Here is a 26,415-nt window from a genome sequence, read left to right as displayed (position 1 = left end):
AGATCACAATTGCACAATATTTTTTGTAACAAGTATTAAATGTGTTTTTATAAATAATGTAAGCTTAATAAATATATCAGAAAAAACTACACATCTGAGCGCATATCTGAACATACATATCTGTATGATCCCATCCTCCTCAGCTTGCCTATAGCTGCATCATGCATGTTAAAAATATATGATATGTTGATAAGTGCACCTTCCTTCCTTCCCATCCATCCTCCTCAGTCTGTCCTTACACATCCACAGGTGCATGTTAATGTTGATGTATATGTTATGATGATAAATAAGTGCATATGAGCACATCATTAACATGCAGCTATGAATGAATATAAAAAAGAAACAATATTCTGTACAATTGTCAATTTATAAATCAGCGTCTTCTCACCACTCTCTCTTCCCCATTTCCCTTCAGCGTCCTCAGCCCACTCTCTCTCCACTTTCCTTCAGCGCACGCACATAAAAACAAGCAAGTAATTTATATCATTTTCATTCTATTCATTCATAGAAATTAAAGTCTAAATAATGCCAGTCACATAACAAAACATGATTTTACAAAAATAATTTCCTGCACAGTCAAGCCTGCAAGGATTACTAGATGTCTTTCAGCAGCTCCCCTCCCTCCCTCCCCCTTACCTTTGTGGCCAAGTCAAAATGATCTACCAACAATAAAATTTTAAAAACACAAAACATGCTGTACGCAGAGAAAATGTTAATTATCATTTATATTCCACGGGTTTTCAAAAGGTCAAGGCAGATGACTTTATGCAATGTCACCTTAGTAACAACTATACAAAAATAGACAAATATTCCCCCTCCCTTTTTACTAAAACGTGATAGCGGTTTTTAGAGCAGGGAGCTGCGCTGAATGCCCCACGCTGCTCTCAACGCTCATAGGCTCCCTGCGCTAAAAAATGCTATAGACAGCATATATAAATTCTCAAAGCAGACACATTTTGATCACTAAATTGAAAATAAAATAATTTTTCCTACCTTTGGTAATTTCATCAGTCTCTGGTTGCACTTTATTCTTCTGACTGTGCATCCAATATTTCTTCCCTTCTTTCAGCCTCCTGTATGCTTCCTCTCCTCCAGACCTCATTCCCTCCCCAAACTTTTTCTTTGATTCACCCTGCCCCTTCTTTCTTTTTCTCTCTCTCCATACCCCCTTTCTTTCTGTATGTCTGTTTTTCTCTCTCTCCTTGCCCCATTTCTTTCTTTGTTTTACCCTGCCCCCTTTCTTTTTTTCTGGTTTCCTGTCTCCCCCTTTCTTTCTCCCTGCCCTCCCCTATGCCACCACCATTGGGAAAATGCTGCCACCACCACTGGGTAATAGGCTGCCACTGCCGCCATCGGGAACAGGCCGGCGCCAAGTTCGCCCTACTTCTCTTCCCCGCGGGGACGACCAACTCTCGCCACCCGACGTCAATTCTAACGTCGGAGAGGACGTTCTAGGCCAGCCAGGCAGCGATTAGCTGGCCCAGAACGTCCTCTCCGACATCAGAATTGACGCGAGTAGCAAGAGTTGGTCAGCTCCACAGGGAAAAGCAGGGAGAACTTGACGCCGGCCTGTTCCCAATGGCGGCGGTGGCACTCAAGTGGCTAAAGAGCCGCAGTTTGCTGGCCTAAGAACACTGGAGGGTGGCCAGCTGTGCACCCCCTTGGGACGTAAACACGGGGCGTGGCGGGACGGACCGCTCCCCCACCCTCCCACACCTTGGTATGCCACTATCTGTACCTTACTCCCTCCCTATGACCAAAAATTCTCCTTTTTTCTATTCCCCGTGTACACAACCATCTCTTTCCCTCCCTTCCTCTCTCCCAAGTCCAAAAACCCATTCCCTCCCCCACCTCAGCATCTCTTTCCCTTCCTTCCTCTCTCACAAGTCCATGCCTTCTGTGTCCAAAAACCCATTCCCTCCCCACCTCAGCATCTCTTTCTCTCCCTTCCTCTCTCCCAAGTCCATGCCTTCTGTTTCCAAAAACCCATTCCCTCCCCCACCTCAGCATCTCTTTCTCTCCCTTCCTCTCTCCCAAGTCCATGCCTTCTGTGTCCAAAAACCCATTCCCTCCCCACCTCAGCATCTCATTCCCTCCCTTCCTCTCTCACAAGTCCATGCCTTCTGTGTCCAAAATCCCATTCCCTCCCCCACCTCAGCATCTCTTTCCCTTCCTTCCTCTCTCCCAAGTCCATGCCTTCTGTTTCCAAAAACCCATTCCCTCCCCCACCTCAGCATCTCTTTCTCTCCCTTCCTCTCTCCCAGTCCATGCCTTCTGTGTCCAAAAACCCATTCCCTCCCCCACCTCAGCATCTCTTTCCCTCCCTTCCTCTCTCCCAAGTTCATGCCTTGTGTCCAAAACGCACTCCCTCCCCCCTTTTGTGTTCCGCGTTTGCCTCCCAGCCCAACTTTGCAACTTTCTCAGCAAAACGAAGCTCGAGCCGAGAAGCTTGTCTCCTGTTTCCTGCCTGCCCTGCCAGCACAAATAGCCGACCAGAAGTATTCTCCGACATCAGTGCTGACGTCGGAGGGCAGGCTTTGCTTAAGCCCTCCTTCCGACGTCAGCGCTGACATCGGGGAACACTTCCGATCGGCTATATGTGAGCTGCAGGGCAGGTAGGAAAAGAAGACGAGCCTTGCGGCTCGAGATGTATTTTACTCCTCGGGTCCCCCGTCCAGCTCTCTCCTGTGCACCTGGGGCGGACTTCACCCCCCCCGGCCCCCCCTAGGTCCGCCACTGGGACTGGCACCGGTGTGCGGACCGGCGGTTGAAGAACTGTGGCCTAGGACCCTGGGGAGCCCGGGCCCCCTGTCAGCTCCGGGCCCCTGAATGCAGGACTGGTAGTACTGCCCTGATTGCGGCCCTGCCTTCGGATACAACGGAATCACTGGATATAGTGGCTGAACTTCGTGCCATCAAAAGCATACTAAAAGAAACTGTTGATAATATGGTGGTTATTCAAGAGGAGGTAACCCAACTAAAAGTACAAATGAAGTTCGCTAATCAAAGAATGGAACAGCTAGAGTGTCGAGTTACCAGAAAAGAAGCAGGGCTGGCACAGTGTGAAAAAGATAGAGTGATGTTACGTAAGTTGGAAAAACAATTGGAGTCCTATGAGAATTACTCACGTCAGAATAATTTAAGGGTCTTAGGATTAGTGGAGGGGGTTGAAGGGAAAGACTGTTTCATTTTTAGAATCTCTGATTCCTTAATTACTTCCCCTCTCTGCTGTACACAAATTGAAAATTGAAAGAGCCCACAGGATCCCTGCGCATAAATCTAATAATCAAACAAGGCCCAAGCCAATGATATTTAAAGTACTACGCTTTAATCATGTGTTAGAGATCCTGCAACTTGCAAAAGCAAATCGACAATTAAAGTACCAGGGTTCAAGTATAATAATAGTGCCAGATTTTGCAAGGAAAACGTAAGGAATTTTTGTCACTTCGTCCTCAACTTCAAAGTATGGGAGCAACGTATGGCCTATATTATCCGGCAATCATGAGAGTTACTCATGAGAACCGTATGATTAAATACAAAGACCCAAATAAACTAAAGAATTACATCTATCAACAAAATGAATCAATGACTTAATCTATATATATAAAATCGGAGGTATGTATGTGTGTATGTGTGTGTGTATGTGTGTATGTGCCGCGATCACGCAAAAACGGCTTGCCCGATTTGAACGAAACTTGGTATGCAGATCCCTCACTACCTGGGGTGATATGTTCTGGGGGTCTCGCAGCCCACCTGCACACGTGGGCGGAGCTACAAACAGAAAATCAGATTTCACCCATTCATGTCAATGGAAAAAAATGTGAAAAGCTAGCCAACGCAAAAAACGGCTTGCCCGATTTGAACGAAACTTGCTATGCTGATCCCTCACTACCTGGGGTGATATGTTCTGTGGGTCTCGTGGCCCACCTGCACACGTGGGCGTAGCTACAAACAGAAAATCTGATTTCACCCATTCAAGTCAATGGAAAAAAATGTAAAAAGCTGTGGGACCGATTTGAACGCAAATTGGTATGCAGATCCCTCACTACCTGGGGTGATATGTTCTGGGGGTCTCACGGCCCACCTGCACACATGGGCGGAGCTACAAACAGAAAATCAGATTTCACCCATTCAAGTCAATGGAAAAAAATGTAAAAAGCTGTGGGACCGATTTGAACGAAACTTGGTATGCAGATCCCTCACTACCTGGGGTGATATGTTCTGGGGTCTCGCGGCCCACCTGCACACGTGGGCGGAGCTACAAACATAAAATCATATTTCACCCATTCATGTCAATGGAAAAAATGTAAAAAGCTGTGGGATCTCCAGTTATTTTACTTAGCAACCTTGACCCACCAAAACTTTGCAATGGCACAAGGCTTTGTGTAAAGAGGTTACTGTCCAATGTAATTGAAGCGACTATCTTAACCGGAAAGGGACAAGGTGAAACCGAATTTATCCCGCGGATACCACTTATTCCAACAGATCTTCCTTTTCAGTTTAAGAGATTGCAAATTCCAGTGAGACTTGCATTCTCTATCACAATCAACAAATCACAAGGACAGACTATTACATACTGTGAAGTGGATTTAAGATCCCCCTGTTTTTCCCATGGACAACTCTATGTTGCTTGCTCAAGGGTGGGTTCACCCAAGAATGTATATGTTCTTGCTCCTGGAGGTGAAACTAAAAAATGTTGTTTATAATCAAGTTTTGTGTTAGTTGTATGTATTCATTTTGTCAAATATTTCACATTATTATTTGAATATTGTACTTTTTATAAAGCTGTAAAAAAATAATTTCTTTCACCACTATAAAGTATCTTATTTGAATCCATTTACAGTGTTTTTGCTATAATTAAATACCCGTGCAACGCCGGGGCATCAGCTAGTCAATTATATTTATATTATATTATATTTATCTTCTTTGATGAATTGAACATGAAAATGAATTATACAGTTACAGGAGTGACGTAAAAATGGAATGCTAAACATTTTAAAGTTTGGCACGAGAGTTTGATATATTTGAAAATATGGCTGTGTTCTACTTCAATTTCATCTATAAACTTTGACGTACTGGAATTCTGGGGATTTTATTTAACTTATTTTTAACAGCAAAATAAAATTGAGTGGGAGGTGTATGAGGCTCATATTGTCACAACCCAAGCCGGGAAGCATAGGTTGTTCTTGATAGGGGCCCCTCCTAACCCTAGCCTTACCTTGAATAGAGCTAACCAATGTGACAGGTTTGACACAAACAGAAATAAAGGTTTTGAATTCCAATTCAAACCCCATGTTACAGAGCCCTGGGGAGGAGAGGATGATGGGGAGAACAGCCTGGAGCAGAGGGAGGTTGCCTTGGTGCAAAGGAACAGCCTAAGAATCAAATCACAAGCACAGGTAGTTCACAGCTGCTGGGTCTGATTAAAGCTCAGAAGAAAACCCAGCAAAAGCAACAGGCTGCCCTTCCCCCTTTCAGGATAGGGCGTGGTCGCCTCAATGCTTTAGAGGCAGAATTGAGGAGAACTAGGTCAGTCTACCCTGGGACAGCCCAGGAAGGAGGTTCTAAGGACTGGCCTCCTGAGTCTCAGAAAAGTCAGGACATTGAGATGGTGGATGCAGCCCCTGTTCCTGAGGTCAGCCAGCCAGCCAACCCAGAGCCATGGAGTTTCTGAACACTACCATGGAACCAGAAGTGTCCTACATGGATGAAAGTTAAGTGCAATAGCTTTACTTTTTGCTGAGGTTGATATTTTTGTTTTGGGACTGTCTGCAAGCACAGGCCTGGAAGACAAGTGAGCAGTGCTGTGCCCACGGCTGCATGAGTGCCTGATTTCTGGGACAGTAAAGTTTAGCTTGTTTGGCATGTTTTTTCCTTTTTGCCTTTTTGCAGTTTGTTTGAAATCGGATTGCTGATTATGTAAAGGGATAGTAGTTGGGGAGAATCCACACAAGATCCTCAGGGTGGGATTGTGGGGCCATTTGTGGCAAGTATATTAGAGAAGTGGATTCGGCTACTCCCCTCCCCCACCAACTGCTTATTGAGTTGGTTGGAGCAGGCCTGTTGCAAGCCAGGCCTAATTGAACACTTGCATACATTCTGGAAAGGATAATAGTCTGATTCTTGCCCTGCTTAGAATCTCAGGATTGTTGGGAACTGGACTATCAGACTGTTGCAGTGCTTTTCGGTTGATACCTGCAAGGAAGGTGAGGGCTTTATGGTTTTTCAGCCCGGATATTTTTTTCATGTTTTGTTTTGTATTATTCATGAAGTATCTAAACCCCTGACTTAGGGGACAAGGCACTCAATAAATGGAGACTCTTATACATAAGAACTTTATTGTTCCTGATTTGTTTTTTTTTACTGATTAAAAACCAGCAGGACCTCCAGCTTCTTCTGGAGGCACGTGGAGCACCGGCTATTCTGGGCGTTGACCGGGGCCATCATTCAAGCCGGCACCGGCGGTGTCACAATATATAATGCATCCTAGGGCAGCAGTACTATTAAAAGACAACAAAATCTAGAATAGAGATGAAGATTGCCAGACATTTCTTTATATGGGTGTCAGGTCTTCCTAATGTTCAGAACAACTTTAGTGTGATGACTTTACTAAAGGATTTTTCACCAACTGCTTATAGGAAGTGTGAGAATTGTATGCAGCATCAGCTCCAAGATATTTTAAAACCAGCAGAAAAAATATAATAATTGTTCCTCATATTGTGCAGCTGATAAATAACACAACACAGAGACGCATAAGGATACAAAAGTCAAATGCATATAGATATCCTTTTTAATAATAATGGAATTCAGCTTCGTAGTTCACAATTTTTACAATAAAAAATGTTGAATTTATTCAAAATGGATGTTTAGCAATGTCTATTAGCTTAGAATATATTCTAGTAATATGTTAATTATGAATATGTCGATAGTAATGAAACCTATAGTGATTTTTTTAAAAAAGGGAAAATATAATTTAAAACAGTGGGTATTATGTTTTGCTTTAATGAAAGTTAATAAGTTAATGAGTTAATAAGAAGGGTTAAAGAAACTAAAGATTTTAGTTGAATAATTTCATAATTACATAAGCGAATGAGTAAACTTTTTAGAAAATTAGGTATCGCATTATTTAGTTAAACATTCTGATTTTTAGAATACATTGAATAATATGATATATAATGCGATTTAATATTTTAGTAAGTTGCTTTCTTTCAAATGAATAAGTACTATGTGGTCTGTATAAAAATAGAAGTAATAGTTCTTTATTAAGGATTTCATAGAATAATTTTTTTTGAACATTCATCGTAATATAAATTAAAATACTTAAATACTTATAGTATCTTGGTTTTGAATTAAATTTGAATGATTGGCGGGTTATATAATAGATATATAAGTTATTTAGATCAATCAATTTAATCTTAATAAATAAAATAGCTTGTTGCTATTGATATAATTTAAAAATTGAGTATTGATTTATATAATTAATTAGATTGAATGAATAAATTAAATAGAAATAAATATTTTATTGAATTAAGATATTAGAAATGTATTTGAAGTGCATACTATAATAATTTTTGAGTTCAAATATTTCATATAATATTATTATCCTTAAGTTTATATAATATAATTAAACATTTTGGGTTAAAACTACAATGAAATTAGATTGTATTAGGAGTAAGATATAACTTATGAAATTATAATAATCTGTTAATGTTATTGTATTTGATTCTAATTGAATATAGAATTAATATTATGATTTTATACACAAGTATATATATTTGACAATCTATTTGAATTAACTAATTAATATGTTATTACAATATTATTACAATATAGAATCTTTCATTTATTCAAAAGGAAGAAGGTATTTAACGTTCAAATATAAACATATCAATTGATTTATTAAGTGTAATGATAGAATATAGAATAAATGATGATAAGGCCTATATTATTGATATGATTACTATTAATTATTATTAAGGGGAATCAATTAAAGATAACATAATAAATCCTGGGGAGAGCATCTGATTACTATTCTTAATATGCGTTATCAAGCAATTGTATTATATATGGGATGGGAGAGTGGGTGGAGGGAAAGGGTTTATAAATGGGGGGAAATGGATGTGTATTAGGAGCAATAATTTAGGTTGGATGTGGTTTATTTTAGGCCTTTTTGTTGATAACTTATGAAAAATATTTTGTAATGTCTTTGAAAATATACTCACTTAATGTCAATGGGCTCAACCACCCTATAAAGAGAAAAAACATTATCTTTCCTAAAAAGACAAGTGGCAGATATTTATTTTATTCAAGAAACACATTTATCAGCACAAGAATTAAAAAAAATTAGAGGGGGATTGGGTTAAAAAATGTTTTTATGCCCCTGCTATAGGAAAAATCCTGGAGTTGCAATCTTCAGTGGCGTACCAAGGGGGGGGGGCGTGGGGGGAGGTCCTCCCGGGTGCCAGCCCTGAGGGGGTGCTCCCGGCCTTGCTGTTCAGTTCCCCCCCCACCCCCGAAGGACTGCTCATCCCACTGACCTTCCTGCACCACCTATGAAGCAGCCCGCAGCAGGGCAGGATCGCGGTGTCAGTGATACCTGAGCTGCTTGGGCGCGTGCTTCCTGCGCTGGGGGGCGGTACCCGCCCCTCCTCTGACGTCAGAGGAGGGGCGGGACCGCGGCGCAGGAAGCATGCGCCCAAATGCAGCGCAGGGGATCGCTGACAATCGCGATCCTGCTGTGGCTGCTTCATAGTGTGGGGCGGGGAGGCCAGGGGGGTGTATGCGGGTCCTTCGGGGTGGTGTCCGGGGGCATCAGGCCTTCAGGGTGGGGCGGGCGGGCGGGCAGGCAGGCAGGCTTTCAAGGGGGAGGGGGGTGACAGGCAGGCAGGCAGGCCTTTAAGGGGGGACAGGCCTTCAAGGGGTGGGACAGGCAGGCCTTCAAGGGGGGAGGCAGGCCTTCAAGGGGGGGAAAGGACTTCGGGGGTGCAGACATTCAATGGGTGCAGGCCTTCAAGGGGGAGGGACAGGCCTTCTAGGGGGGGGCAGGCAGGCCTTCAAGGGGGGGCAGGTAGGCCTTCAAGGGGGGACAGGCCTATAAGGGGGGACATGCCTTCAAGAGAGGGACAGGCCTACAAGGGGGTGGGACAGGCCTTCAAGGGGGGTGCAGGCCTTCAAGGGAGGACAGGCAGACCTTTAAGGAGGGACAGGCCTTGGGGGGGAATCCTGGTTATAGAAGTACATGGAGGGAAGGGGGTTGTTCAAAGAGACGTGCATATGCCAAACTTTGGGAGGGGGAAGAAATAATGGGCCTGAAAATAGAGGAGAGGGAGAGAGATGATGGACCATGGTTTTTAGGGAGGGAAGGAACAGAAAGGGAGAGAAATTGGACACAAGGGATGGTGTGGAGGAGGGATAGAGATACTGGATAGGAGGGTAATTGGGAAAAGAAAGGGAGAGATGGTGGACTCTGGGGTGGTGGAGAAGGAGGGAGAGATGCCGGATGAAAGGGTAGTTAAGAAAAGGTGGATCTGTGGAGGGAGATGAAAAAAAGGAAAGATACCAGACTTCCTGGGGAGGGAAGGGAAATGGAAAGGGAGGACAGAGTTGGCAGATGAATGGTTAGCATGCAGAAAGAAGAAAGAAGGAGACCCTGGCAAGCAAGTTATCAGAAGAAAACCAGAGCCTTGGACCAACAAGATTTGAAATATAACCAGACAACAAAAGGTAGAAAAATTAATTTTATTTTTTGTTTTGTGATTACAATATGTCAGATTTGAAAAGTGTATCCTGCCAGAGCTGGTGTTGGACTGCAAACGTGACCTAGAATTTACAGAGAGAGGAAAAGTCCTTTTGTTTCTTTATTTATTTACACCACAAGCACCAGTGTGGTTAGGAGAAGCCAAAGGGGGTGAAAAAGCTATAAAACCCACCAGGAGTTTTGAAAAAAATCACCCAACTGGGCAGGAAAATCGAATTGAAAAACCAATTCAATAGGCTGAATCGAATCGAAATTTTTTTTCCTGAATCTGGCAGCATTAGTTTGCGCTACTGTCTTAGACTTTAGATCCTGGCATTGGGGAGAGATGGCATCCTCAGTACTTTATAATGCAAGTGAAACGAGGATTTGGTCAGACTTTTGAAGGGTCTGCAGAAAAAAAATATTGTATAGGCCGGGGACATGATACAGCAGGAAATGGGAATTTTTCTTCCTTCTATTTTTGTGAATGGAAAGGCTGAGGATGTCAGAGAGTTCAGTTAAAATATGTGCTTTATAAGAAAATATAATAATGTGTTTTATAAAGTTTATAGCATAGCTAGCCTACCCAGTGAGGTGTTCCTAGTGGTGGTAGTGGCAGCGTGTCAATGTGTTGAGAGGAAGAGGTGGTCTGGGAAATTCTGCTGAGCAAATTCCGGGCCCATTTCCACCGCCCAGTTAGTCCACTCTACTCAACTGGTTCACACACTAAGTGGGTCTTTGGGTGTTGTTATGGGATCTCTTCCAGTGGTTTATCAGTATCTCCTTCTGGAAACTTTGTTATCCTTCGCATTGACCTACAGAATATGTTTGTAACAGCGCTGCTTGTGTGGCATTAGGCTATGTAGTGATCGAAAGAAAAAAACAGACCTTTGCACATTTTTGCACTATATGGTGGGTGTATGAGGAGATTCACATTTCCTGCACAGCTAAGTCCATGTGAAGTTACCTTGTGCTGTACTTGACATCTAGCAAGGTCTCTGTTTGAAAGGAAAGATCTAAACTTAAAAATGAAGTGGCCAGAAGTTATGGTAAAAGGAGATAGTGTAGCTGGTTTTAAGAAAGATTTGGACAAATTCCTGGAAGAAAAGTCCATAATTTGTTATTAAGACATGGGGGAAGTGTCTGCTTGCCCTGGATCGGTAGCATGGAATGTTGCTACTCTTTGGGTTTTGACCAGGTATTAGTGTCCTGGATTGGCTACCATGAGAATGGGCTACTGGGCATGATGGACCATTGGTCTGACCCAGTTAGGGCTATTCTTATGTTATGTTCTCATCTGTAGGGGCCTTTGTTTTCACTTCTTATTTTAATGTATTTTTTTCTGGGAACTTAAAAGTGTTTTTTATAATGGGAACAAAAATGGAAGAGAATTAATGTGTGTGGGATGAGGGGGTAACTAATTTCTTCAGCTAAAATAATTCAATCCACCTCAAACAGACATAGGAGAACTCACGCACCATTCACACACCCTCCAACCAAAAACGTCAAAAGAAAAAAAAACTGTTCGACAACATCCTAGCCATTCAAGATGCAACACTCGACCCCCAACTCTACAACCAATTGACATCAACCACAGACTGCAAAACCTTCAAAAAGAAATAAAAACCCTTCTATTCAAAAAACACATAAAACCGAACTAACACAATCAGAACTGTCCCAAGCATCACCTGCAACTACATCCATATGTACTTCTGATGTCATGACAATTCAGACATAATTTATGTTATGTTATGTTTGGAATATAAGAAAATTTTCACTGCCTGTTCTATTCTGACCATTTATTCCGTTTTAATGGTCATTACAAAAAATATTTTTTACATGGGGGGTGTGTCAAAAAATGATGGCCCCGTGTGGCCACATACCCTAGGTACGCCACTGGCAATCTTGATAAATAAGAAATGTTAGCGAGATTTAATATGATATCAAATGGATCCGTTGGGAAGATGGATTCATTTAGAAATGAGCATCAGGGAAGATACCTTCTTGCTATTTAATATATATACACCTAATTCGAATCAAGCTGAATTTTTTTAAAATCTTCAAAAATTGATTCTACCATCATCCACCTCTAATATAATAGATGGCAGGGGACTTAATATGCGGTATTGGATCCAATATTGGATAAAAAAACCAGTAAAGTATTAAAATCTTTAGGATTGGATAATTTGGTAAATTCTTGTGGTTTAAGAGGTATAATGAGGATTCTTCATTTCAATGATTGGGGAATTTTTGCTTTGCCTCATGTACATTAATCATTTTCAAGAATGATTATATATTTGTATCAAATAATTTAAGTTCAACAAGTAAAAAAAGGCATCCATAGATCCAATTATACTATCGGATCATGGTAGTGTTTGGATTGAATGTGATATAGATGGACAAGAGTATAAGAAGACCTGTATGGAGATTTAATAATACAATTGCTGCAGACTCCCCAACTTTAAGTAGGAATTTCAGCTAGAAAATGAATGAATTTTTTCAGATTAAGTGCTTCAGAGGAAAATATCTATAAGAAACAGTATGGGAGTGCCTTTAAGGCTACTATGAGAGGACATATAATTTCATATTCATCATATATTAGAAAACAACTAAATAAAGATTTTCTTATTTTAGAGCAAAGTATTAAAAAATCTAGAATTACAATTAAAAGTCAAATTGGGATGCAAAATACTATCAGGCCCTCTTAAAAAGCAAATTTTGGTATAATGAAATTTCTTCTCATAGTTGGCTAGAAAACAGTTGGTGTTTCATAAGGCATTGTATTATGGAAAATTCAAATAAGGTGGGAAGATTACTGCCTAATTATCTAAAAAGCAAAAAAGAGGGAAAAATAAATAATACAGCAATTATAGATGAAAACAAGATAATTCACTATCAAACTAATCATTTATTAAAACAGTTTTTGAAATTGTATACAAAGTCTTGTATTCTTCTGAGCATTATTCAATATAAAAGAAGAAGATTTGAATTTTTAAAGTTGATTGAAGGGACCCAAAATTCCCGAGCATGTGAAGGGAAATCTTGAAGCACCTATTCACAAAAAGAAATACAATCTGCATTGGAAGTCCCTTAGAGTTGGATCCACTCCAGGTGGTGATGGATACTGTAGAATTGTTATGCATCCGGGCCCAGACGGGATCCACCCGAGAAATACTGAAAGAGCTCAGAGATGAAACAGCAGAGTTACTGCAGCATATTTGCAACCTGTCCTTGAAAACAGGGGTAATCCCGGAGGACTGGAAAGATAGCGAATGTTACAAACCGATCTTCAAGAAGGGATCGAGAGGCGACCCGGGAAACTACAGACCGGTGAGCTTAACCTCCGTTCCAGGGAAGATGGTCGAATCAATGATCAGGGAAGGTATCAATGAGCATATAGAAAAAAAATAATCTGATGAGGATCGGAGCCAGCATTGGTTTCTGTAAAGGCCGATCATGCCAGACAAATCTACTGCATTTCTTTGAGGGGATAAGTAAGCAATTGGGACCAAGGTGACCCAGTAGACATTATATATCTAGATTCCAAAAAGCCTTTGACAAGGTGCCCCATGAACGATTACTGAAGAAACTGTGGAGTCACGGGGTGGAAGGGGACGTGTACAGATGGATCAAAAATATGGCTGGCGGACAGGAAACAGAAGGGTAGGAGTAAAGGGGCACTACTCTGACTGGATAGGGGTCACAAGTGGTGTTCCGCAAGGGTCAGTGCTGGGACCATTGCTGTTCAAAATATTTATTAATGATCTAGAAACGGGGACAAAGTGCGAAGTTATCAAGTTCGCGGATGACACAAAACTCTCCAGCAGGGCCAGAACTGTTGAGGAATGCAAAGAATTGCAAAGCGACCTGAACAAGCTGAGTGAGTGGGCAAAAAAATGGCAGATGAGCTCAATGTGGAGAAATGTAAGGTCTTGCACATAGGGAAGGGGAACTCCATGTACAGCTATACGATGGGAGGGAGGGGTACTCGGGAAAGGGCAGCCAGGAAAAAGATCTGGGGTATTGGTAGATAACACAATGAAGCCCGGGCGGCAACAATGTGCAGCGGCCTCAAAAAAAAGCGAACAGAATGTTGGGCATTATCAAAAAAGGTATCACTACCAGAACAAAAGAAGTTATCCTGCCACTGTATCGAGCAATGGTGTGCCCACATCTGGAATACTAGCGTCCAATACTGGTCGCCATACCTCAAGAAGGACATGGCAATACTCGAGAAAGGGTCCAGAGGAGGGCAACGAGGATGATAAAGGGTATGGAGAACCTTTCATATGCCGAACGTTAGACAGGCTGGGGCTCTTTACCCTGGAGAAGCGGAGACTGAGAGGGGACATGGATAGAAACTTATAAAATCATAGAAAGGCATAGAGAAGGTGGAGAGGGACAGGATTCTTTAGACTAGCAGGGACAACATAAAACAAGAGGTCATTCAGAAAAACTGAGAGGAGACAGATTCATAACGAATGCAAGGAGGTTCTTCGTTCACTCAGAGGGTGGTGGACACCTGGAACGCGCTTCCCGGAGAGGTAATAAGACAGAGTACAATTCTGGGGTTCAAAAAAGGGACTGGGATGACTCCTGGAAGCGAAAGGGGATAACAGGGTACAGATAGAGGTTTACCGGTACAGGACATTGAGCGAATAGGGTATGGATATTTCAGGTTAGGTAGGGAACACTTTCAGGTCAAGTGGACCTGGGGGGCCGCCGCGGGAGCGGACTGCCGGGCACGATGGAACCCCTGGTCTGACCCAGGCAGAGGCAACCGCTTATGTTCTTATGTTCTTATATTTCAAAATATATTGTTACCTCATCTACTAAATTATATCAAGATCAACTGAAATAAAGGTTGTCTAACAGGTACTATGGCTGAATCTTTAACATATTGTTTTGCCAAAGCCAAATAAAGATCCCTTGTTGGTTTCTAATTACAGGCCAATTTCTCTGCTTAATGTAGATAGTAAATTATTAGCTAAATTATTAGCTAATAATTTTTATTATGGGGCTCATAATAAAAAAAAAAGTCTAAAAAGTTACCTAAATGGCTACTTGGATGATCAAAAAGCCTGAATTGTCCAAGGTGCCCATAATAAAAGCTGGTTAGGGCCTTTCCCCTGCCTCTAAACGCATAGAGAGAAAAAGAGGCATTTTTAGAGGAGGGGAAAGGGAGGGTGGTGGGCGGGAGGTGGGCCGATCTACACCTAGGCGTACAACATGTATAAACCAAAACATTGACAAGTTGCCTAGTCGCAATTATATGTTTTGACTTAGACCAAGTCAAAACAGATAAAAGTGCCAAAAAGGGGCCGTCTGAGGCTGATCATGGCTACTGCAATCAGCTCAGCAGCCCCAGCAACCTTGCCTAACCCCTACAGCAATTGATTGCGGCAGGAGAGAAGGGCTCATCTTCCCTGCCGCGATCCATCCATTCTTCCCAACGATCAGGGCAGGAGGGAGCCCAAGCCCTCCTGGCCCGTGGCACCCCGACTACGATCGTGGCAAGATGGAGCCCAAGCCCTCTTGCCTCGCAACACTCCCCGACCTCGCCGAACAACATCGGGGCAGGAGGGAGTCCAAGCCCTTCTGCCCCGACGATTCCCCAAACCCCTCCGGGCCAAATCCATTTGGGCCAGGAGGGATCCCAGGCCCTCCTGACCTTGACTCAACCCCCCCCAACGACTGTCCCCCCGAACCCCCGACTGCCCCCTGCCAACCCGTGACCTCCCCACAGACCCCCCCCCACCCCCCTTCCCCGTACCTCAAAAAAATGTTGGCCGAATGGACGGGTGCCAAGCCCGCCCATGCCGACAGGCTAGCCCAGTGTAGGAAATGGGGCTTGGATTGGCCCAGGTGGCTTAAACCCCACCCACAGGTTGGGCCTGAAGGCACTTGGGCCAACCAGAATATGCCCGGGAGCCTTAGGCCCCTCGCCTGTGGGCAGGGTCTTATGGCACATAGACCCAACCCGGCCCATGTGCTTAGAGCCCCACCCACAGGAGGGGCCTAAGGCTCCCAGGCCTAATATCTGGTTGGCCCAGATGCCTCAGGCCCCACCTGTGGGCGGGGTTTGAGCCGCCTGGGCCAATCCGGCCCCATTCCTATGCTGGCTGGCCTGCCGGACGGGCGGGCTTGGCACCCGTCCTTCCGGCCAACATGTTTTGAGGTACGGGGAAGGGGAGGTGGAGGATGAGGGATCGTGGGGGTCAGCAGGGGGGTCGTGGGTCGGCGGGGGGGCCAGTCAGGGATTTGAGGGGCAGTCGTTGGGGGGTTGCGTTGAGGGTAGGAGGGCCTGGGATTCCTCCTGCCTGTATTTTAGTGGGGGGTGGGGGTTACAGGGGATCGCAGGCCAGGAGGGCTTGGGCTCCCTTCTGGCTGGATCATGTGGTGGGGGAGGGAGGGAGATCGCCGGGCCAGGAGGGCTTGGGCTCCCTCCTGGCCCTAATGGATTCGGCCCAGGGGGGTTTTGGGGATCGCGGGGCAGGAGGGCTTGGACTCCCTCTTGCCCAATGTCGTCGGGGAGGTCGGGGGGTGCTGCGGAGCAAGAGGGCTTGGGCTTCCTCTTGCCCCAATGTCGTTGGTGGGGGGGGGGAGGTGGATTCTGTAACATGTATTGTTTTTGACAGACACCAGTTACAGTATCCAGCTTTTAGGCGAAGGACTGGCTTCTCCTTTGCCTAAAAGCCCTTGTTTTGGATGTTTGGGGCTCAGGCTTTTTTAAGGTTGATTATATGGTATAAGTTTAGACCATAGTGGTGGTCTGGGCGTTTAAAACAGCTGAACGTAGAGACAGGCCATTATCAAAAAAAAAAAACCTCCTTTTTGGACGTTTTTTTTGATAATGGACATTTTCCCTGCTTCTACTTTCAATGTTAATGCCTTAGGCCAAAAGGGGACTTAGACTTTTTTATGATTATGCCCCTCTATATACGTTTAGCCAAGGCACTCCCTTATATTATTGGTATCCACCAAACAGGGTTTCGTTGCTCATAGTCATTCATCAAATATACTAGATTGGCCTTTCATATACTAAATTTGACAAAAGGAATGGATGATCCGGCTTTTACTGTATCCTTAGATGCAGAGAAAGCTTTGATCGAGTAGAATGGTCCTTCATGTATCAGGCTATGGAAGGTTTTGGTTTTGGTTCTGGATTTATACAAATGAATCAAACCTTGTATAGCTCCCCTTCTGCTAGATTATATATCAATAATACTTTTTCAGAGCGGTTTTGCTTGGAAAGGGGAGTTAGACAGGGATGTCCATTATCTCCTTTGCTGTTTGATATTGTTTTGGAACCTTTGTTGTTGGCTATTAAGCAAGAGAAGGAGATATGTGGTATTCCTTATGCAGGTTGGGAATATAAAGTATCTGCATATGCAGATGATATTTTGCTTCATTTGAGAAATACTGAAACTACCATTCCAAGTTTACTGGTTGTGATCAACAGATTTGGAAAATTCTCTGGTTAGAAAATAAATTGGAGTAAATCAGAGGTTCTTCCATTAAATGTACATTGTACAAAAGGATTATTTGATGAGTTTCCTTTTATTTGGAAGGAAGATGGTATTAAATATTTAGGGATATGGATTAAAAATGCATTGGAAGAAACGATGAAAATAAATGAAAAATCTTTATTATTAAAGTGTCATGGAAATGTGTGAGCAATTGGAACCCTTTACACTTGTCTTGGTGGGGGAGAGTTCAAAACGGTCAAAATGATGAATTTGCCGGGTAATTTGTTACCAAATGGGTATGTTGCCAGTTTATTTTCAAGGGTCCTTTTACAAAAAGCTAAATAGTATTCTGAACAAAATTTATTTGGCTGGTGAAAAAAGCAAGAATTGCTTTAGTATCTCTATAAAAAACCAATTTTGGGAGGGTGGGGTAAATTTTCCCCAATTTTTATAGGTATCATCAAGCCTATATAATGCGTCAAGGTATGTATTGGATCCTCCCCGAGCTCTTGGAACATCAGCCAGATTGGTTATATCTTGAATGGAAAATAATGTCCCCGATGCAAATATCCCATATATTAAATATCAGAATACCTAATTAAGCTAAGGACAATGTGATTTTATTGGACACATGGAAAAAAAAATCCAAATTTATTGATAAATTAACAGATGTTCCCGTAATGAAATCTACTTTGCAGTCCTTATGGTTAAATTCCAAAATTCAGATAGGCGGTGCTGGGATCGCTAGGAAGAATTGGATGCAGGCAGGGATTCGGACATTGGATGATAATTATATCCAATGGAAATCTGCTTGATTTTCACAACTCTACGAGTGTGGAGATGATGTGGTATACAAACTTAAGGTTTAGTTTAGTTTAAAATCTCAACAATATAGGTGATTGCAGTTGAAGTAGGCTATTCAGAGTAGATTCCCTGAATGGAAAAATTTAAAAAACTTATTTAGCCTGCAGTTCCTTTGCTACCAAACTGATCTAGTAGGACATCAGGCTGCCCAGTGGTACAAATTAATTCTGGATTTTTGAATAAGAAGCCAAAAAATAGTCTTAGAGACATTTGGAATATCGAGATAAAACAGTATATTTCTGTGTCTCATTGGCCACGAATCTGGACTTGGAGAGATTGAAATGCACAGCGTCAGCATCTATGAAACAAACATGGTTATTTTGTTGCATAGGATTTTTTGGACCCCAGTTCGGTAAATAAAATAGATAGTTTCTAATTCTAATAGATGCTGGCATTGTCATATTGATATAGGGACTTTGGTTCATTTGTTATATTTTTGTCATTTTATATTCTTATTTTGGAAGTCAATTTGGGGACAAATAAATCTTGTTCTTGATTCAAATGTTCCACTAACATATGAAACTATAATATGTGGTACGATGCTACATGTTAAACCCACTTTGGATAAATATAAGAGCCGTCTTTTTATGCTTATGACAGGCTTAGCCATTCAATTGATCACTAGTAATTGGAAAAACCATGACAGAATAAGTTACACTTTTTGGTGGGTGAATGTGCGAACTACGTACAGATATGAAAGAATTAATGCGGAGTGAAGAGGATTTACTAGTGTATTTAATAAAGTTTGGAGCCCATTGACTAAATTTGTGAACTTCTAATAATGTTTATTTATCTTTTCTTTTCTTCTGATCATTTACCTTTACACATTCAGGGGGGCAGGGAGGTTGCAGGGAGGGGATAAATATTGAGGGTTACACTTGGGTAACTTTATTCAGAGGAGGGAAATATAATGGTGACACCAGGAAGTATTTCTTCACAGAAAGGGTAGTAGATCACTGGAACAAGCTTCCAGTGCAGGTGATCAAGGCCACCAGCGTGCTTGACTTTAAGAATAAATGGGACATCCACGTGGGATCCCTACGAGGGTCGAGTTAAGGAACTATGTCATTAGCACTCAGACTTAATGGGGTAGGTCAGTAGAGTGGGCAGATTTGATGGGTTATAGCCCTTTTCTGCTGTCATCTTTCTATGTTTCTATGTAGGAGTGCGCATGCTCGCGCATCTCTCTCTCTCCCCCCTGAGGCAGATGTCGGCGGCTTCAGGCCGTGGCGGATGTCGGCGGCTGCTGGCCACGGCTTCTGTCCGCTGCTGCTATCCATGGCGGCTGCAGGCCACGGTGGTTGCAGGCTGCGGTGGCTGCAGGCTGCGGTGGGCAAGCCCAGAGCCCAGATACTCCTGAAAAGGAAGGCAAAACAGAAGGTTCTGTGTCGTCGTCTCTGAGTGGCAGAGATTGAAAGAAGAGGAGCAAGAAGCTGTAAGGTCACTGGAAGGAAAAAGAATAAAGGAATTGGCAGATGAAGGAATCGTGGTTGAGAGTGAGGCTGTTCACTTGCAGGAGGCTGGCCAAGCAGACAGATGGTGGTAGTCAAACACACAAAAGGACAGGGAGCTAGAGAGACAGATTTAAAGGAAAAAAAATGCACAAGGAGAGAGAGACACACAGAAAAAAACAACAACAAAAGGAGAGAGATAGGAAAAAAAGATAAGAGAGACATACAGCAGCCAATGAGACAGATAGACAGAAAGTAGCCAAGGAGACAGACAGAAAAACACAAAAGGAGAGAGATAGGAAAAAAAGACAGAGAGACATACAGCTGCCAATGAGACAGATAGACAGACAGTAGCCAAGGAGACAGACAGTAAATTGTTTTAACTCTTAAGTCTGCACATATATTCTAGCACCCGTTAATCTAACAGGCTTAAACACTAGTACATGTAAAAAATGCTGGTGTTTATATGTATACCTCATATTGCCTTCCAAAGGTTGTTGCTGATGCAAAGATGTTTCCAATACTTTCTCAGTACCATGTGAAGGCTAATCAGGAAGTTAGCTTTCTATTTGCATATATCAAATGTCTTCCATGGAACCCAATGTGATTACATTTCAAGGTAGAGCTGTTTGCTTAATACATAAATTACTTATATTACATGCCCTCTACGCTTTGCACAATAATTCTAACGCACTACAGAGGTTACAGCTGATTAGTATTGAAGGGTAAGGAGAACAAAGGGGATCTCTGGAAACTACGTTTGCCAAAATCACTGCATTGCGTCAGCACTGTACCAATGGCTGTACAAGTGGGATGGTTCCACAGGACATATATATGGAAGTGAGCAAAACTTCTTCCCTGTCAATCATTTTCTCTCATTGGCAGAGGTGAGGCGAGCAGGGCAGGAAGTGAGTTGAACATAGCACAATTATACTCAAAATAGTCCTACATTAATCCCCCCTCTTTTACAATGGTGCACTAAATATTATTGCGTGCATGTTATCCTATGGACACGTTAGCTGTTAGCACATACGTTGATTTAGCGTACACTGAATCCGCACTAAAACGCTTGGCGCGCCTTTGTAAAAGTGTGGTCCTATGTTTCTCCCTTTAAGTCTATCTAATATGTCTTAGAAACTGTATTTTAACTGATTAGCTTATGATGGCTTTAAAACTTTGAGTTCACTTTGCTTTGTGTTATTCTGCCATTGTATCGGGCGATGGTGCGTCCTCATCTGGAGTACTGCGTCCAATATTGGTCGCCATACTTTAAGAAGGACATGGCATTACTCGAGAGGGTTCAGAGGAGAGTGACAGGTCTGATAAAGGGGATTGAAAAACCTTTCATACGCAGAGAGATTGGAGAAAACTGAGTCTCTTTTCCCTGGAGAAGAGGAGACTTAGAGGGATATGATAGAGACTTATAAGATCATGAAGGGCATAGAGAGAGTAGAGTGGGACAGATTCTTCAAACTTTCGAATAATAAAAGAACAAGAGGGCATTCAGAAAAGTTGAAAGGGGATTGATTCAAAACGAATGCTAGGAAGTTCTTCTTTACCCAACGTGTGGTGGACACCTGGAATGCACTTCCAGAGAGCGTAATAGGGCAGACAGTACTGGGGTTCAAGAAAGGATTGGACAATTTCCTGTTGGAAAAGGGGAAAGAGGGGTATAGATAGAGGATTAATGCACAGGGCCGCCACGTGAATGGACTGCTGGGCACGATGGACCTCAGGTCTGACTCAGCAGAGGCATTGCTTATGTTCTTATGTACAGTATTTCGTTGTATATTTCAGGACTGTAGCTAGAAGCTGATTTATGTGGGGGTCCAAGGGTAGACTTGGGGGTGGCAAGCATTTCTTCCTTCTTACCTCCCTCCTTCCTGCTGCCATTGTCACCTCCCCAATTATACCTTTGCTGGCAAGGATGCTCAAGTTCCATTAGCCAATGAATTTCCTTGCTGAACAGCAGAAGCCATCAAGCTGCTCCAGCCTCTGACACCCAGTTCATATGTGAACTAAGCATGTTCATTTTGCAGAAGTGCTGCATCAGCCCCCAGAGCATTCTGTCAACTTCCTGCTGCTCAGGCAGTGTGGGCTGAATCAGGACATGTTACATCTCCAAGCCCACAAGCATTAAGGTACTATCGGACCTTAATGTGTTTAATTTGTCCTGATTCAGAGGAAGAACTGGATTGGATCAACCTGAAATACAGCTAAGTTCAAAAAACTTTCATTATATTTATATTTAATCTATAATAGTAGTATATTAATTAATGAATTATTTCAGCGTATGCAAGTTATTATCTGTAGACTTCTGCAATATACAGTATATGGAGTGATCGATGCTCTGGATAAGTGCCGATTGAATGGATGATGTTAAAGATGTGGAGGGGCATAATCAAAAGAAACAACTAAGTCCGATTTGGATGTAGGGCGCTAGTCGCCCAAAGTCGGCAGCGGAAAAATGTCCATTCTCAAAAAATATCTCTAAAATTTTTTTTTGTTGTTTTAATCATCTCTCTGGACATCCAGACTTTTGATTGTCCAGACCACCACTACATCTATCTTTACACCACATTGTCCAAGTTCCAAATGCCCAGAATAAGACCTTTTGGACATGGGAGGGGCCAGCATTGTGATGAACTAGCCACCCAGACATGGCAACAGAGCAGTGGGGCACCTTACAAGGCACTGCTAAGAACTTCACAAAAAAGGGTGCCACATAAATATCTCACCAGAACTCCCTTATAGGTTATGGTGAGCCCCCCCCCCCAACCCACTATACCCTCCTGTCTACAACCCCAATTGCCTTATGGCTGCAGATGCCTCCTATATGGCAGTATGGTGGGGGGTTTCGGGGTTCACATTTCTCACCATTAATGTAGTGGTTAGAGTGGCTTATAGGCCTGGGTCCTCCTCTCTATATTCACTAACTCACCCCCAGACTACTTAAGCCACCTCTGTGCAGCTCTACTTGGCTTTCCTATAGCAGGTGCTGATGTACCGGAGGCAGGTATGTATGTTTTTATTCTGAACTTGGTGGGGGTGCAATGGGGTTAGTAAACATGGAGGGGGGGTGTGGGGGTCTTTACTTTGTCCCTGCAGTGGTTATCTTATAATTTTGGATACCTTTTGGCACTTATACCTGTATTACATCGTCTAGCTCAATAGTATAACCCTACCTGTATATTCCTTTCCTTCACACATGAAATTTCTATCCATATGGATTCCACACTATGTCATGTAGAATGTTTATTTTGTTTGATTCAATTCCCTCTTTAACATATAGTGCAACCCCCCTTCACATTTGATCTACTCTATTATTGTGACATAATTTGTACTTCAAGATTCAGCATATCTTGTTTTATCCTCCTCCCCCACTGTGGATCCAGCATATCTCCCTTTTCCCTCACCTTGGTCTGGCATCTCTTCCTCCCACCCCCCTCTCCGTCCACACCAGGCCAGCATCTCTCTCCACTTGTTCCTTGTGGTCCTCCAAATTCATATGGCAGGCATGAAACAGGCTGCCTATATCCAGCGGGGATTCTCTTTGTTGTGTCCTGCCTTCTCCAATGTAACTTCTCATGGGCAGGACACAACAGAGAGAAGGCCAATCTGACTGGGGGCAGCTTGTTTTCAAGGGTGCCACTGCCAATGAGTTGTGATGGGAGGGAGAGATGCCAGACTTGCAAGAGTGGAGGGAAATAAAGGAGAAGGAAAGACAGGCAAGGGAAAGAGAGCTGCAGGGCCATACAGGTAGGAAGCAAGAACCTTGAGAGAATGGCACTGGTCCAACAGCAGACAACTTCTACCAGTGATTTTTTTTTTTTTTGCTGGGCTTCAATGGAAACTAGAAACATAGAAAATGATGGCAGAAAAGGGCCACGGCCCATCTAGTCTGCCCACACTAGTGACCCACCCCCTAACTTCCTCCATGAAGAGATCCCACATGCCAATCCCATCTTTTCTTAAAATCTGGCACGCTGCTGGCCTCAATTACCTGTAGTGGAAGATTATTCCAGCGGTCAACCACCCTTTCGGTGAAGAAATATTTTCTGGAGTCGCCATGATATTTCCCACCCCTGATTTTCAGTGGTTGCCCTCTTGTTGCCGTGGGTCCTTTAAGAAAGAAGATATATTCTTCCACCTCGATACGGCCCGTGATATATTTGAACATCTCGCCAGGAAGTTCTTTTTCACTCAGAGGGTGGTGGATACATGGAACGCGCTACCGGAGGATGTGATAAGCAGGAGCATGCTACAGGGCTTCAAAGAGGGTCTGGACAGGTACCTGGAGGACAAAGGGATTGAGGGGTACAGATAGGAGTAGAGGTAGGTAATAGGGATAGGATTAGAGGATTAGATGCAGTTACAAAATTAGTCAGGGACACTGTTCAGGCAATTAGGCCTGATGGGCTGCCGCGGGAGCGGACCGCTGGGCAGGATGGACCTCTGGTCTGCCTCAGCGGAGGCAACTTCTTATGTTCTTATGTCTCCCCTTTCTCTGCGTTTCCCGAGTGAGTAAAGCTGCAACTTACCCAGCCGTTCCTCATATGGGAGATCCTTGAGTCCTGAGACCATCCTGGTGGCTGACTCAATTCTCTGCACATCCTTTTGGTAATGTGGTCTCCAGAATTGTACACAGTATTCCAGATGGGGGTCTCACAATGGCATCTGTACAACGGCATCATGACCTCAGGCTTACGGCTGATGAAACTTCTACGGATACAACCCATGATTTGTCTAGCCTTGGATGAAGCCTTCTCCACTTGATTGGCAGTCTTCATGTCTTCGCTAATGATCACTCCCAAGTCTCGTTCTGCTACAGTTCTTGCTAGGATCTCACCATTTAGGGTGTAAGCCCTGCATGGATTTTTGCTGCCTAGGTGCATGACCTTGCATTTTTTGGCATTGAAACTTAGTTGCCAAGTCTTTGACCAATGTTCCAGTAGGAGTAGGTCTTGCTTCATACTGTCGGGCATTGAGCTTTTTATCGGGCACTGTGCTTCTGTCTACTATGTTGTATAGTTTGGCGTCATCGGCGAATAATGTAATTTTACCTCGAAGCCCCTTAGCCAAGTCTCTTACGAAGATGTTAAATAGGATCGGGCCTAAGACCGAGCCCTGCGGCACTCCGCTGATCACCTCCGTTGTATCGGAGAGGGTACCGTTTACCACTACCCTCTGAAGTCTACCTCTAAGTCAGTCCTCAACCCATGCAGTTAGTGTTTCACCTAATCCCATCGAACTCATCTTGCTCAATAATCTGCGGTGTGGGACGCTATCAAATGCTTTGCTGAAGTCCAAGTACACGACGTCCAGGGACTCCCCTATATCCAGCTTTCTTGTTACTCAGTCAAAGAAGCTGATCAGATTTGATTGGCAGGACCTTCCCTTTGTAAATCTATTTTGATGGGGGTCTCATAGATTCTCCTCATTCAGGATTGTATCTAATTGATGTTTGATTAGTATTTCCATAAGTTTACTTACTATCGATGTGAGACTCACTGGTCTGTAATTCACAGCCTCCGTCCTACATCCCTTTTTGTGGAGTGGAATGACGTTAGCCGTTTTCCAGTCCAACGGGACTCTTCCTGTACTTAGGGAAAGATTGAAGAGCGCAGATAATGGTTCTGCCAGGATGTCACTCAACTCTCTGAGCACCCTGGGATGTAGTTTTTCTGGTCCCATAGCTTTGTTCACCTGAAGTCTAGACGCTGCTGGGTGTAAACTCGAAATTTCAAACGGGTCTTCCGAGTTCTCCCTTGTCTGCAGCTGAGGGCCGCATCCCTGCGCCTCGTAAGTGAAGACTGAGCAGAAGTATTCATTTAGAAGTTTGGCTTTGGCTTTATCGCAGTCCGATTCTACATAGTTCCCGTCGGGTTTCCTAAGGCGTACTATCCCATCTGTGTTTCTTTTTCTGTCACTAATATACTTGAAGAAGGATTTATCGCCCTTCTTGATGTTCTTTGCTAGATTCTCCTCCATTCGGAGTTTGGCCTCTCTGACTGCTGTTTTGACTGCTTTTGACTTGACCAGATAGTCTTCCTTAGATTCTTGCTTCCCTGATTATTTGTAGGAGATGAATGTTCTTTTCTTCTTTTTTATGAGGTCTGAGATCTCCGCAGAGAACCACTGTGGATTATTGTTTCTTTTCCGTTTACAAACTGATTTTATATAGCGGTTGGTTGCTTCGTGTATGGTTGATTTCAGAGTCGACCACATTACCTCTACATTATCTCATTTTGAACAATATAGAGAGGTTACAGCCTTCTTTAGGAAGAGGTTGCTATTAAATTTATCCTCCAAATTGAAATTATATATAGGAAAATTGTTCTGTTGTGGAATGGCTGTTAATGTCATTACAGAGAATTACGTTCTAACAAGATTAAATACACAAAAGATCATGATAGCTATAAATGTAGCTATGCCTTGGGTTATGTGGCAAAAAGCCAAAGGAAAGAGATAATAATCACAACAAATAACTGCCCTGGACTGCAGTTTAGCTTTTATAACATTTATTTTGAAACTAGGATGGCCAAAAATCTCTTTACTAAGTTTTCTTTCATTCTTTCTATTGTCTCTTTGTTTGCTGACTTCTTAATTTAATTCTATATTTTAAGTTCTTGTAAACCGTGCCGAGCTCCACATCCGTGGAGATGATGCGGTATATAAACTTAAGGTTTAGTTTAGTTTAATCTTTCTTTGTTGATTACTTAACAAGGAACAAGAGCACTAAGAGAGTGAAATCATGAAACATTTTATCTTTCTTTATTTGCATATTCAGGTTGTGTTGTACTTGTACCTCAGAAGTGTAGCCACATTTTGGCATCAGGGTGGGGGTTGGGTGGGTGGATAGTGTACAAAAATAGGTGCGGTGCAAATAAATTTA

Source organism: Geotrypetes seraphini, chromosome 6 (assembly GCF_902459505.1).
Source record: "Geotrypetes seraphini chromosome 6, aGeoSer1.1, whole genome shotgun sequence".
Lineage (NCBI taxonomy): Eukaryota > Metazoa > Chordata > Amphibia > Gymnophiona > Dermophiidae > Geotrypetes > Geotrypetes seraphini.
Note: the sequence above shows the minus strand (reverse complement) of the source record.